The sequence below is a fragment of the Ambystoma mexicanum genome, assembly GCF_040938575.1.
Source record: "Ambystoma mexicanum isolate Mex_15411 chromosome 12 unlocalized genomic scaffold, UKY_AmexF1_1 Mex_chr12_unloc.2, whole genome shotgun sequence".
Lineage (NCBI taxonomy): Eukaryota > Metazoa > Chordata > Amphibia > Caudata > Ambystomatidae > Ambystoma > Ambystoma mexicanum.
The window spans coordinates 112,890-128,508 of record NW_027182323.1 but is presented as its reverse complement, the minus strand read 5'-3'; the positions used below and the strand labels follow the sequence as shown (position 1 = coordinate 128,508).

Here is a 15,619-nt window from a genome sequence, read left to right as displayed (position 1 = left end):
TATATTCTTTTGCCAAGAAACCTTGAAGTGTTTGTTTGAATCACTGTATTTGTTGGTCCTATGTGTAACTTGTTCTACTGCTCACTCAACTATTGAGATAAGTCTGGCTGCGCAGACACTTTTACCACATAACTGTGTAGTATAGGCTTTTACCAAAGGTGAATTTGTACTGACACTTGTCTTAATTGCATTCAGTGCTCCAAAAGGGTACTGCATATGATTCTGCCTAATACCCAGGGGGCAACCAAGGAGACTTCCATTGACAGTATTGACTAAAGCGCCACAAAGCCAAAGCCACTGAAGTCATTAGAGACACCATGACATAGCTGCGTTAGACAGAAGCATACGTGCCACCCGCACATCGGGACACAAACACGCACCCGATACACGAAGAATACATGCGTAACAGTTCTATACGTACGAGGACCGATACACACAGACATACTGCCTTTTCTTTATTATTTGTGTCACTAGCTTAAACCGCAGCAACGTACAAACCGCAAGTAGCAAGAGATCCTGAATAAGCTTGCAGATATTCATATGCAATTAACCTCATGGAACTGAAGGAGCACCTTTGGGACCCGACAGCCCAGTCTGACTAACGTATGGAGAAAATAGAATAGCACGAACAACGAAGGAGCCATGTTATGGCTTAGGAATATTACAACAGACCACAGACTCTCAGCAAGAGCTGACCTGGGATGAATTCAGGCTGAACAGAAGAGCAAACGTTTGAGACAGGGCCCACAGCCAAGGCAACTAGATACTAGTGATAATCCATTCTCTGGACAGCAGTAAAACCTGCTGCAATAAATGTGAATAAACCCTCTTAATTCAGAGCTACAGAAGCCCAAAACACAGTATCTGAACACATGACTCGGCCAAGCCGATGATGATGAACCGAAACTAGCAGCTGGGAATAGGAGCACTCTCACACCGCCAGACAATGAAGCTTGCAATAAAGTTGTTACAGTGAAAACAAGCGTTGCATGATGTAGACGGGCACCCTCATAGTCCATGGTGGTACACACAAGTTAAAATGCAGACACATAATTGTTAGCATTACCTTGAGTAGGTACACCGAGAGCTGAGAACCATTTCAGGTCCCAGGCCTGGGGAACGTCAGCTCTAACCAATCACAATCTAATATCCTAGGGGAGGGTAGCAACGGGCAAGAACCAATGGTAAGAGCCTGACATCGCAACATTGTAGAAGTAGTTACTTTTGGGGTTGGGCCATGCCAGACTCCTGACATGCGAGAGCCAGTGAACTAACATGTATAGACTACACTATATGTGGTCTATCACTCAGCGCCCAATCCTGGGGTGCGATAGGTTTACTGGAGAAGGGCCCAGGTTGTGACGTCACTCTGACACAATGTGCCCTCAAAACTGGCCTGCGAGCCAGTGAACACTGAGATGGCCTTGGATCCTGTTTAAGAGGGAAAGTTGCCAGCTGCGCCGGCGGGCCTGGCCATTGCTCGCCCACTAATGTGGGAGGCTGGAACCTCGACACCCGCCCGTCGAGTAAGGCTGCTGTGCCATGGCTCAGGGCTCGCCTGGAGTGCTGGGCCCGTGTCCGTCTAGGGAGGCATCCCTCGAGAACAGCCAGTTTTCCCTCGCTCCTGGCTGCCCCCACGCAAGGCTTCCCTGCTGACTGGGGTGTGCTCATCAATGCCGCCCGCTGGTGGGTCAGAGAGAGGAGCGTGCCCCCAGCCGGCTCAGCGCCTCAGGGGCCAGCTCGGTGAGGAGAGGCCGCTCAGGGCTCATTCTCCGGTGCATGTTTGGGGACATCCCCAGCAGGTTAGCCCAACCCTTCCGAGCATCTCCATCCATCTGCTGGGTGGGTGACCCCCCTGCAGTGGAAGGGAATCCTACTCCCCAGCGCTTGGTCCCCCACGCGCCCCGCAGGCCGACAGTAGCTTGAGGGGTGCCCTCGGGTGTGGGTGTGCACGTCTGGGATGTAACCAAGGTCGGGCCCTCTGTTTTCCCTCCGGCTGCTCTGCTGTTAATTATCCTTCATGCCCCCACACACAAGCAGATACCCCAACCCTACATGTCCCCAATCAAACTCAAATGCCCCATTTCTCCTTCCAAACACACGTTCCAGATTCAAATGCCACCCCCTTCCGGACCCACATGCCACCATCCCTCCTTCCAAACCCACACAAAGACAGCAACATCCGTCCCCCCATAACTACACCAAGTTGCTCCACCCCTCTCTCCAAAGCCACACCCATATGCTTCACCTCTACATCCAGACTCACTCATATGGTGCCCTGCGCCCTCTCTCTAGACCCACACCCGGATTATCCCATCCCTTCGACACCCACATGCTCCCACCCATACCATAGACCAATATCTTTCTCTCCAGACATACATACCCCTTCCCTCCATTCACACCCAGATGCCCCCTTCCTTCCCACCAAAGTGCTCCTGCCCTCATTCAGACCCACATGTTCCATCATTCCCTGACATGCTCCCATTATATGCCCTGTCCCTCCATTCCAAATCCACGATTCCCCCTTTCCGACATGGACTGAACCAAGATACCCCATCCCTTCCTCCAGACCCATACCATGATGCCCCATCCTCCCTCCACACAGCAAGATGCCCCCATCCCTCCTCTGACCAATGAGCCCCGATCCCTCCATCCAGACCCACACTAATGTGCCCCATCCTGCCATCCAGACCCACAACAATGTCTCCATCCCTCCCTCCAGACCCACACCAATATGCCCCATCCCTCCCTCTCAGGCCCACACCAAGATGTCCCATAACTCCCTCTCAGACCCACACCAAGATGCTGAACCGAAACTAGCAGCTGGGAATAGGAGCGCTCTCACACCGCCAGACAATGAAGCTTGCAACAAAGTTGTTACAGTGAAAACAAGCGTTGCATGATGTAGACGGGCACCCTCATAGTCCATGGTGGTACACGCAAGTTAAAATGCAGACACGTAATTGTTAGCATTACCTTGAGAAGGTACACCGAGAGCTGAGAACCATTTCAGATCCCAGGCCTGGGGAACGTCAGCTCTAACCAATCACAATCTAGTATCCTAGGGGAGGGTAGCAACGGGCAAGAACCAATGGTAAGAGCCTGACACCGCAACATTGTAGAAGTAGTTACTTTTGGGGTTGAGCCATGCCAGACTCCTGACATGCGAGAGCCAGTGAACTAACATGTATAGGCTACACTATATGTGGTCTATCACTCAGCGCCCAATTCAGGGGTGCGATAGGTTTACTGGAGAAGGTCCCAGGTTGTGACGTCACTCTGACACAATGTGCCCTCAAAACTGGCCTGCGAGCCAGCGAACACTGAGATGGCCTTGGATCCTGTTCATTCTTGTACTGATCGTTGCTGGTTTTGGCTGCAATAAACTGCAGTTTGAACTTGCTGTCTGTCTGGGCCTGCATTCCTTTTTAGGGGAAGGAGTTGGGCCTTCCATGAGTTCAGATTCTGTGAATTCCTAGTAGCCCTCGCACCTACCTGGGGGTTTGCCCCAACACCCCATCACACCCTCCAGACCCACACCTAGATGACCCAACCCACCCTCCAGATCCACACCCATGTGCCCCATCTCTCCCCCAGACCCACACCAATGTGCCCCCATCTCTCCCCCAGACCCACACCACTGTTTCTCTATCCCCCCCACACCCACACTGTGCCCCCATCCCTCCCCCACAACCACAATGTGCCCCATCCCTCCCTCCAGACCCAGAGAAATGTGCCCCATCCCTCTCCCCAGGCCAATGTGCCCGTCCCTCCCATCAAACTCACACCAATGTGCCCCCATCTGCCCCAGACCAAGAGGCTCCCATCCTGCCCTCCAGACCCACACCTAGATGACCCATCCCGCCCTCCACACAGTGTGCCCCATCTCTCCCTCCAGACCCACACCCATGTGCCCCCATCTCTCACCCCAGACCCACACCAATATGCCCACATCTCTCCCCCAGACCCACACTAATGTGCCCCATCCCTCCCTCCAGACCCACTTCAATGTGCCCCTATCCCTCCCTCCAGACCCACACCACTGTGTCCCTATCCCTGCAAACCCACACTGTGTCCCCATCCCTCCACCAAACCCACAATGTGCCCACATCCCTCTCCCCAGACAAATGTGCCCCCGTCCCTCCCCCAAACCAAATGTGCCCATCACTCACATCAAACCCACAGCAATGTGCCCCCTTAGCCCCCAGACCTACACCAAGATGCCTGCATACTGCCTGTCAAACCCACAACTAGATGACCCATCCCTCCCTACAGACCCACTGTGCCCCATACCTCCATCCAGACCCACACCAATATGCCCCATCCCTCCCCATACCCACACAAATATGCCCCATCCCTCGCCGGACCAATGTACCCGTCCCTCCCATCAAACCCACACCAATGTGCCCCCATCCCCTCCCTCCAGACCTACACTGATGTCCCTATCACACCCAAACCAGGATGCCCTACCCCCCAGACCGACACCAATGTGCTCCATTCCTCCCTCTAGACCCACACCAATGTGCCTTCATCTCTCCCACCAGACCCACACCAATGTGCCCCATCCCTCACCCGAGACCCACACCGATGTGCCCTACCCCTCCCTCCAGACCCACATCTATGTGCCCCCATCCCTCCCTCCAGACCAACACCACTTTGCCCCATACCCCTCAGACCCACACTGTGCCGCCATCCCTCACTCAAACCCACAATGTACCCCCATCCCCTCCGCCCAGACCCAGGAAAATGTGCCCCCATCCCCTCCCCCCAGACCCAGGAAAATGTGCCCCCATCCCTGTCCCAGCCCAATGTGCCCGTCCCTCCCATCAAACCCACACCAATGAGCCCCCATCCCCCCAGACCCACACCTAAATGACCCATCCTCCCTCCAGACCCATAACTCCCTCCAGACACACACCAATATGCCCCATCCCTCCCCATACCCACACATATGTGCCCCAAACCTTCCCCCAAACCAATGTGCCCCCATGCCCTCCCTCCGGACCCACACTGATGTCCCCATCCCACCCAAACCATGATGCCCTATCCCTACCCCCAGACCCACACCAATGTGCATGTATTCACTCCCTCCAGAGCCACACCAAGATGCCTCCATCCTGCCCTCCAGAACCACACCTAGATGACCCATCCCTCCCTCCAGACCTACACTGTGCCCCCATACCTCCCTCCAGACCCACACCAATATGCCCCATCCCTGTCCATACACACACCAATGTGCCCCAGACCAATGTGCCCATCCCTCACATGGTATGTTATGTTATGTTATTTTGCACTTATATAGCGCCTTATATACCATTGGTATGGTCTGAAGGCACTGGTAGGTTGAACGCCCTTGGGAACCGAAGTTCAGGTCAGTAGAGAGAGTAGGGAGATTCAACGGCGCATGTGCGCACCGGTTATGTGTGCAGCTGGTGGGGTATTTGTGTAATAGCTGCTTCTTAGCGGTAGGTGTGGTGGTTGAGATCAAGGGTATGTGTTCGTTCTGGCAGGATTTATCCAGACCGACTGTGGCTGCGTTAGTGCCTGAGGAGAACGCCTGGCTGGGGGGTGTATAACCAGCAGTGTTTACTTAGAATGATGGGGAGTGAGCGGGAGATGTTGGTATGAGAACGATTATACCGAATGGTGTCATAGTATCTCTGTGTTCTAGTTGAGTGGTGGTGTAAAGAAGAGAGTAAGCGTGGGGTGTGATATGATGGGTTACATGCTCTTTCAAACGTTCCCTGCATTCCAGACCATACTATATATGTCACGCAGTTCTATGCGCTCCAGTCCGTTCTATGGACTATGGAGTCCAGGGCAGCAATCGGGCAATGCATCCACCCTTGTGCGAGCCCTGGGGCCTTTTTCCCAGCATGACAGAGCATCACGCAAGAATGTCAACCTCTCATGGCGTGCGGGGCGATGCAGTGCATTCCTGATTTCAGATGTGTTGCAGACACATGATAATACCCACACCAATGTGCCCCCATCCCTTCCCTCCAGACCCACACAGAAGTCCCCATCCCACCCAAGCCAGGATGCCCCATCCCTCCACCCAGACCCACACCAATGTGCCCCGTCCCTCCCATCAAACCCACACAAATGTGCCCCATCCCTCCCATCAAACCAACACCAATGTGCCTATAGCCACTCCCTCCAGAGCCACACCAGGATTCCCCCATCCCACCCTCCAGATGCACACAGATGTCCCCATCCCACCCACACCAGGATGCCCCATCCCACGCTCGAGACCACAGATGCCCCATACTTGTTCCAGACCAACACCAATATGCCCCCATCCATTGCAGACCCGACGAAGATGCCACCATCCCTCCATCCACACAGCAATATGCCCCCACTGTGCCCTCCAGACCCACACCTAGATGAACCATCCCTCCCCAGACCCACAAAGGGCCCAATACATCCCCCAGACACAGACTAATGTCCCCATTCCTCCCACCCAACCCACACCAATGTGCCCCTTCCCCTTACTCCAGACCCACACCAAGATGCCCCAAACCACACCTAGATGCCCCATGCCACACCTAGATGACCCATGCCACCCTCTAAACCAACAGATGCCCACATCTGTTTCAGACCAACACAAATGTGCCCCATCCCCTCCCTCCAGACCCCACCGTGCCCCCATACCTCCCTCCAAACCCATACCAATGTGCCCCCATCCCCTCCCTCCAGATCCACACCAATGTGCCCCCATCCCCTCCCTCCAGACCCACATCGATGTCCCCATCCCACCCAAACCAGGATGCCCCATCCCTCCCCGCAGACCCACACCAGTGTGCGATGTCTCTCCCATCAAACCCACACCAATGTGCCCCATCCCTCCCATCAAACCCACACCAATGTGCCTCCATCCACTACCTCCACAGCCACACCAAGATGCCCCCATCCCACCCTCCAGATGCCCCCATCCCACCCACACCAGGATGCCCGATCCCACCCTCCAGACCAACAGATGCCCCATACCTGTTCCAGACCAACACCAATGAAGCATTATAACACTGCCATTTACGTCAGTGACTACTAGCTTGATTAAGACATATGTATTGCAGCGACAGTATTTCCCAGTTACAAATGGGAATAAAAACAACATCCGCGAGGGATTGAATCAATGACATTTAACTGATGTTGCCAATGGAGCGCGTTACAGAGAGCGCGAGGTCCCGCCTTTACAGTCATACGCTGATGATAATACAGATGTTTAAATAAACAGGCATATCTGTGGACTTGTGGACTTTCTACATTGTGACTCATAGTCTAGTCCTAGGCTATTGTAGGCACTGGCGTATCTTTTAGTGGAATGAGAGGCATTCTGTAGTAGCGTGAAAGGACCTTTCAAGTCAATCTGATCTGTATTGTCCTGTGAAAAAAAGCGTTCTTAGACACAGTGAGGAGTTTTTGGGGATAATGGGAAAATCATTTGCAACTAAATGACAGGAATTTCTTAGTCCAATCATGAGGTGTGCTAGGCTTTTTTATACTGTGGCGGAAAGAGAGAGAGTATAACAGTCATTATAAATAAAGGGCCAAGGAAGTGACAGTTTATGGAAGGAACAATTTGCACATAGTTTTAGAATGTGGTCAGGAGGAGGACAATGTGCTTACACATATGAAACATTAGAAGGTAGACATTATGGAAGCACATATATTTCTTTATTTTTATTGTATTTGGGGAAAGGGGGTTAATATAGCACGTCCAATGTGGAAAAGTGCTTTCCATAGCACCTTGCAGCTGGGCGACATCTAGAGCTGTGCAGTAGCCACCCATGCCCCAGACGTCAAAGAGAACAAGAGGTTACAAATGTTGGAGGTGAGGGTGAGACATGGAGGAGATATGATCCCCGTATGAAGCCGAGAGAAGGAGGAGGCGTGAACGTGCATCCATGTATGCGGGCGAGAAGGGAAGGAGCATTGGTCATGCATCCCTGCATGAGGGTGAGACAGGGAGGAGATATGATCCCCGTATGAAGCCGAGAGAAGGAGGAGGCGTGAACGTGCATCCATGTATGCGGGCGAGACGGGAAGGAGCATTGGTCATACATCCCTGCATGAGGGTGAGACAGGGAGGAGATATGATCCCCGTATGAAGCCGAGAGAAGGAGGAGGCGTGAACGTGCATCCATGTATGCGGGCGAGACGGGAAGGAGCATTGGTCATGCATCCCTTTCTGAGGGTGAGACAGGAAGGAGATATGATCCCCGTATGAAGCCGAGAGAAGGAGGAGGCGTGAACGTGCATCCATGTATTCAGGCGAGAAAGGGAGGAGCCAGGGTCATGCATCCCTTCCTGAGGGTGAGACAGGGAGGAGATATGATCCCCATATGAAGCCGAGAGAAGGAGGAGGCGTGAACGTGCATCCATGTATGCAGGCGCGAAGGGAAGGAGCATTGGTCATGCATCCCTGCATGAGGGTGAGACAGGGAGGAGATATGATCCCCGTATGAAGCCGAGAGAAGGAGGAGGCGTGAACGTGCATCCATGTATGCGGGCGAGACAGGAAGGAGCATTGGTCATGCATCCCTGCATGAGGGTGAGACAGGGAGGAGATATGATCCCGTATGAAGCCGAGAGAACTAGGAGGCGTGAATGTGCATCCATGTATGCGGGCGAGACGGGAAGGAGCATTGGTCATGCATCCCTTCCTGAGGGTGAGACAGGGAGGAGATAAAATCCCTGTATGAAAGCAAGAGAACGAGGTGGCATGAACACGCATCTCTGTACGCAGGTGTGACAAGGAGGAGACATTAAAATGCATCCCTTTTTGAGGGAGTGATAAGGAGTCATCATGATCATGCATCCCTTTATAAGGACAAAGCGTTGAGGACCCATGAACATGAATGCCTGAATGAGGGCTAAACAAGGAGTCATCAGGAATATGCATGCCTGTATGACAACAATACAGGGAGGAGACATACACATTGCATCCCTGTATGAGAGTGTGACAGGAAGGAGACATTACATTGCATCCCTGAATTAGGACGTGAGAAGGAGGAGACATTAACATGCATGCCTAAATGAGGGCTAGACAAAGACTTATCATGAACATGCATGTCTTCATGAAGACCACACAGGGAGGAGATATGAACACGCATACCTTTATGGAGGAGAGACAGGGAGCAGATATGAACATGCATCCCTGGCGAGGCAAGGAGAAGATATAAACATGCAACCCTTTATGAAGGCGAGACGGGGAGGAGACATCAACATGCCTCGCTGTATGAGGGGATAAAGGAATGAGCCATGACCATGCATCCCGGAATGCGGATGAGAAAGGGAGGAGCCATGACCAGTCCTCCCTCTATGAGGTCGAGACGGTGAGGAGACATCAACATGATTTGATTTGATTTGAAGTACTTACAACGTGGCACACCGAGCAGGGACAACTGCATCTGGGCGCAGATGTTCCCAGGTTCCATATTCCACTCCATATTCCAACACAAAAGCTTAGAGAGCTCCTACCAAAAGATCTGATTCTATCATTTATTTGAATAAGAATGCCTTTAGTGATTTTCCGAATTGTATTAGCTCTGTCATGTTTCTAAGTTCCCAAGGCAAGGTTTTCCATAGCCTGGGTCCATAGACTGCAAAACGCCGGTCTCCTCTGGAGATACAGAGAGAGGGAGGAATTACTAATAGCAGCTGATCTGCCGAATGCAGTGGTCATTTAGGTTGATACCAAGTCACCTTTTCCACAAGATAAGTAGGAGCAAGATTATGTAGACATCTAAAAATCAAACACAGTATTGAACCGGGACATCCGACACAGCCCTTTTAGACGAGGTAGCAATACTTTGAGATGAATGGGGATGCAGAAGATACTCAAACATCAATAATCAAAACGACTCAGGAAGTTGTTTTAATGTCAATAATCTAAAGCAGGGAGTACAACGGACATCAACGGACGTCTCACAGCATGATCTCAACGAAATTCATAAAAAACATTCTAAAACCCATCATTGCTGACGTTAACCTACGTATTGCTAACGTCATCCTACGTGGCAAACTACAAAGACCTAGTGGCAAATGTGATAGGCTTAGAGGGAACATCTAGGTATACGTTCCATAGTAGTCGAAGAAAGTGATAGGCTCTTCAACATCGGGTGGGACTACTAAGCCCACCCTTTAAACAGGTCACTATGAACGTCACTAAATACAAGACTTGCCATTGGTTACACAAACTATTGGGCCCTTATTTATTTATTTATTTCTATAGCGCCGAAGCTCGCAGGCATCAGGGCGCATTACATGAAGACAAGTACAACAGAAAAGTAACCGGACAGTAGAGTAAGATTACTGGTTCTGAGTAGATTACATTACATGTACATTAGTATTTATGCAGGTCCTTTATTTGAACAACAGTGTCTTCAGTTTTTTCCTAAAGGATAGGTAATTAGATCCTAGCCTTAGGCTGTTTGGGAGCTCGTTCCACTTAGTTGCCGCTTTGGTAGGGAAGGCTCGTCCAAGTCCATTATCTTTTTCGGAGTGACTTACTTTCACAAACCCTTGCGCCTTGGATCTTAAGGTGTGGCAAGGTTCGTATGTGGTTATTTGTTTTTTTAGGTATACGGGTGCGGATCCATATATACAGTGATGGACAATGGTCATTGCTTTAAAAGTGATCCGGTCTTCCAGGGCTAACCAATGAAGGGCCTTTCTGTCTTCTGTAATATGTTCCTCCTTTTTTTCTTGGTAATTGTCCTTACTGCATTGTTCTGTAGGACCTGACATTGTTTGATGCATTTTTTATTGGCCCCCCCCTTAAGTAGTGCATTCCCGTAGTCCAGTCTGGATGAGATGGTGGCTCTGGCGATAATGGTGCTGTTTTGTTTACTCACTAATGGCCTGATGCGGCTGAGCAGTTTTTGGTGGTATCAGCAACTGTTTTTCAGGTATGTTACGTGGGCTTCCGCTTCCAAGGATGCTTGCAGGTGGACACCTAGTGTCTTGACCTTATCAGAGACCCTTACATTTGTGTCTTTGATCTTAAAGGTGGTGTATTCTGTGTCTAGTTTAGCGCTTGCCTGGTGTGATCCAAAGATCATGAGCTCAGTTTTGCTTCCGTTGAGGCAAAGCCAATTTGTCAACATCCAGGCTTCGATGGTGCTGTAATTGCATGCAAGCTTATTATTGTCAGTGGTATGACAGCTAGATATTTTGATGACAAGTTGTGTAACATCGGCGAAATGTGTAAAGAAGACCCCTAGGTTGGAGAATAGGGTACATAGACGCTGCAGATAGAGATGGACCAAAAGGGGCAATAGGATGGCTCCCTGGGGTACTCCATGATTTATAGGTCGGGTATGGAGAAGTGGTCACCACAGTGGATCTTGGAGCTCTGCTCTTTGAGGAAGGATGTTACCCAGTCTATGGCTCCTCGAGAACGATTACCTGATTTGTCTAAAGCCTTGTGGAGTTTTTGATGGTCGAGCAAATCAAATGCTGCTGAGAGGTCTAATAATATCAGCATCCCTGTTTTTCCCTCGTCTAATATATTAAGCATTTTAGTCCGAAGGTCCAGCAGGGCCGTCGCTGTACTATGTGCTCCTCTAAAGCCCAATTGTTGGGTGTCTGTGTGTAGGAGGCTGTTCCTGTCGACATAATTTTGGAGTTGGGTGGTAGCGACTTTGTCCAAGATTTTTAAGAGAAAGTTACAGTTAGTTATTGGACGGAGATTGGAAGGGCCGTGTAGGTCTAATCCAGGTTTTTGGACTAGGAGTGTACCAGTAACTGTTTTAATTGTGGTAGGGACTTTGTTGTCTCTAAACGAAGCATTCACCATTCTACGAAGATAGGGGGCAAAAGTCCTGGCATTGTCCAGTATAAGCTAGGGGGGGTAGTATGTTTTCGGAGCAGGCTGTGCATCTAATGGTAGAAAGTATAGAGTTCATGTCCTCTAGAGAGATTGGGAGAACTTGAATGTACTCCTTTCGTGGGGGGTATGCTCTAAGTTATCCGGGAGATGGTGTGGTTGGACGTCCAACTTACAGGATTTTATGACTTAGCAAGCTTTTTGAATTTTATTGTAAAAGTCTGTTTGGTCCTTCTCACAGTCTTCTTGTGATGGCTGAAATGTATTTATTTATTTGTATTTGTAGAGCACACTACAGCCCGCAGGCATCGAGGTGCTATAACAGTGCTCTAGAAGGCTTGATTAAGGGTTACAGTGAACCCGTCCAAGTAGATAAACTTAGAGGAAGGTACAATGCATGGTACAAGGTTACACACAGACTTAGACCATGCTACATTGCATGGCATGTGGTTGCAGAATACAGAGAAGGGGGAACAACAAGTTGTTAGGTAACAGGTACAGCAGGGGTATTTAAGGCTAGGCTAGTTCATAGAAAGAGACTAGTTTTGATGGCCTTGCGGAAGGCCGCATGGGAGTCAATTGTCCTAATAGGAGGGCGTTCCAGTGGGTGGCTGACAGAGTTGGGAAACTGGCGCCGCCGGCGCGGGCTTTGCGTGTCCTGGGAACAGTAATCACGTTTGAGTAGGGAGTTCTGGAAGGTCTGGAGGCAGGGGGTTTGGAGATCCTTTGGACCAGTTAGGGGGAGCGGCCTGGCTGTGAAGACACTTGTGTGTAAGGACAAGGGTTTTAAAGATCATCCTTTCTTTGACAAAGCACATGCACAAGGCACACCTGGGAGGGAGTGCTGGTAAACCCTGAGGGCAGCTTGTGGGAGAGATACACTTGCCTGATTTTGCTAGGAGGGTGCAGCCGATATTCAGGGAGGTGGGTGACACACCAATCAGTGTCTGTCTCCTAAAGTGAGTGGACGAGAGACATGTCGTCGGATGAGAACTGTGAGCAAGACCAGGTGGAGATGGGAATCCCTGGGGACAGCTTTTGTGAGAGAGACATGCTTGCCTGGTTTCACTGAGAGGGTGCAATGGAGATTTGAGTGGCTGGTTCACAGACCAGTCAGTGTTAGTCTCGTAAAGCGAATAGACAAGAACAGTGATCTCCCAACATTGCACCGTTTGGAGTACCGCAGGGCGATTTTATCTCCATCTCTTTTTAATCTTTATATGGAGCCCTTAGGAAACATTGGGACTCATTACGAGTTTGCTGGTATGTGGTAAAAGTGCCAGTGATTCTGGTGAACAGGACTTTTTAGCGTTCTGGTCAATTACGAGTTGGCAGTAACGCCGTTGCCTGTATTACCGGCCCCGGCACAACCACCTCTGTAAATACCGGCGCTGGTAATATCACAAGGGACTGATTGCAGACAGTGCGCGGCCTCGAGCAATATGGCTGCTCCCATACAGGTAATACATCAGGCTCCCCAAAGGAGGGATAATAGATTTTCAGAAGTTTTAGCCTTAAGTGCCGCGAGGAGACTGAAATTGCAGCAAGAACATCTTCTGCTCACTAATATACTACATAGCAATGAGGTTCCCAGGAGCACCGATAGCTTCACCTGCTCCCCTACGGGCTCCTCCATACAACCTCGGCCAATGGTCTATTCCCCTTACAATGCACATCTGGGGGCTAAGGGGGAGTTGTTCAAAGATAGTGGAGCTACACCAGAAAGCTCGGGCCCCTTAGGACATCATTTTCCTCGAGATCAGCCGGCTGAGTTAGCAGCAGCCAGAGCTGTGAAGGAGTTGGTTGAGCCCAAAGCCATAGCCAATTGGCTATGCTTTAAGGATAACATGTTACGGGATCTAGCAATCTGTTCGAACTTTGGGGAATTTTATTCCTGGGTAGACACTGTTTCGTCAAATATGTCTGTGCCCTTATCGTCATCTCTACAGAAGTCCTCTCAGGTGAAGTTTACTAGAGAGGAAAAGGCCTCTCAAACGTCCATTCTTGAGAACAGAGGTCATACAGACTCTCAAACAGAGCCGATTGAGCTCACTCACAGAGGGACATCTGGGAAATCCAAGACAACTCTGTTCATTCCTTGTCAAATGACTACAGTATCACAAGAGAGTATACCACCTCTCCTGAAGCCCAGGCGACTCATGGCTCCCCTTCCATTTAAGGACATTCGCCAGAGAAAATCCACCATGCCCGAAATTGCGGATTCCAACATGAGGAGTTTCGCATTGGACCCAAGAAACATCGTTCTGATCAATGTGGACAAGCCGAAGCAAGTGGAATCCAGGGAGTCACTAAAAAATAAAGTTTTAGCACGGCTTAGTAATAAAGTGGGACCCAATTGTATAAGGGCGCAGGACCTCAAAGTTCTTCGGAGACTACAGATCAGCAACTGGTGCAAGACAGATAACACTGACTGTATCATTATTGGTTGTGGGCCTAGTAGTTTGCCCTCTTTTATAAACAGTCTCACCAATGTACAGGACATGTCCGCCTTCACAAAAGTGCGAATAGTGTTAAATTAACCTATCCTCTTTTCTTTACGATGTTGTTTTCCTTCTTCCATGGGAATGGCCTAGTGGCCCCCTTGTCAGTACATGTTTTCGGAGCTTAATGTTGTTTGTTCTTGTTATACTCATTATGCCACTTTGTTGTTTTGTCGGCGCCTATAAGCCTTAGGGTACCTTGTGCGCGGTATAAATCAATAAACATAAACATAAACATAAGGCTGCGAACGCCAGCTGGAAACTGTGATCACTGCCTGTGTTCTTTCTGGAACTCCAGCGCCTCTCTATCCCAGCCTCAATATTTTTTCCGCCACCACCCTCCCAATGCCAGCCCGCCACCCCTCTTCGTAGGTCCCATGCAACCCCATTTACCCCCTCTCCTCCTGGCCTCGTCATCTCCATCACCTGCCTACTGCCGTGGCAAAGGGACGTTTTCCCTTTTCTGTTTTTATGGTGGTGGCCTTTGGGAGATTTGGCACGTGCAATTGGTGCAGAGCACTTTTCCTGTGGAAAAAAATTAACTATTAGCACCCAGGAGGGAGCCCCTGCGGTTCTTATAGGGATAAAACTCTGCAATGGAAGGGGACAGGGTCAATAACAGCTGTAAACTCTCACAAGACCATCACTGCTCTCACACTTTCCTGCTCTCAGGCTGGCGGGCCATTATCGGCCCTGGCTGCCGCACCATTGCCAGGTTTGTGTAACTATATTATTTCTAATTGGCTCCACTTTGATGACTTTCATTGGGATTCTGACTTGATTATTGAGATCTTAAATAAGTGACTAGGGATCAGGTGTCCACTTATTCGCATGGATGACAACACAACCAACCTGTAATTCAAACATGAGTCATGACATCACGGATGGAGTACAGCTTATGATAGAGGTGGAACAAGGCGCTATAGCAGCCCAAGTAGATCGCCGTGATCGTATAGTGGTTAGTACTCTGCGTTGTGGCCGCAGCAACCTCGGTTCGAATCCGAGTCACGGCATTGCAGTGAGTCAATGTCACGGCAGTTGGGCAGATATTTTAGAATTTCCATTAATACATTGGCAATCTCTGTGGAGGACTGAAACAATTCGATGTGTCCTGTTACTGTTATGAACCTTTTGTTTCTTTAATGCTCTTTGCACACTTTTTCATCGGATGACTGTAATGTATTTCAACCAAATCTAATTAAGAGCGCATTATGTGGTGACATTTGCAGTACATGAAACATTATAACACTGCCATTTACGTCAATAACCACTAGCTTGATTAAGA

The 15,619-nt window shown here is 49.9% G+C and overlaps 1 non-coding gene across 1 annotated transcript; it reads left to right on the top strand.

Annotated features, from left to right (window-relative positions):
- Window positions 1-15,275: 15,275 nt before the first annotated feature.
- Window positions 15,276-15,347, top strand: TRNAH-GUG (transfer RNA histidin (anticodon GUG)). The gene has a single exon. It is a non-coding gene; the product is annotated as a tRNA-His (tRNA).
- The last annotated feature ends 272 nt before the right edge of the window (window positions 15,348-15,619 follow it).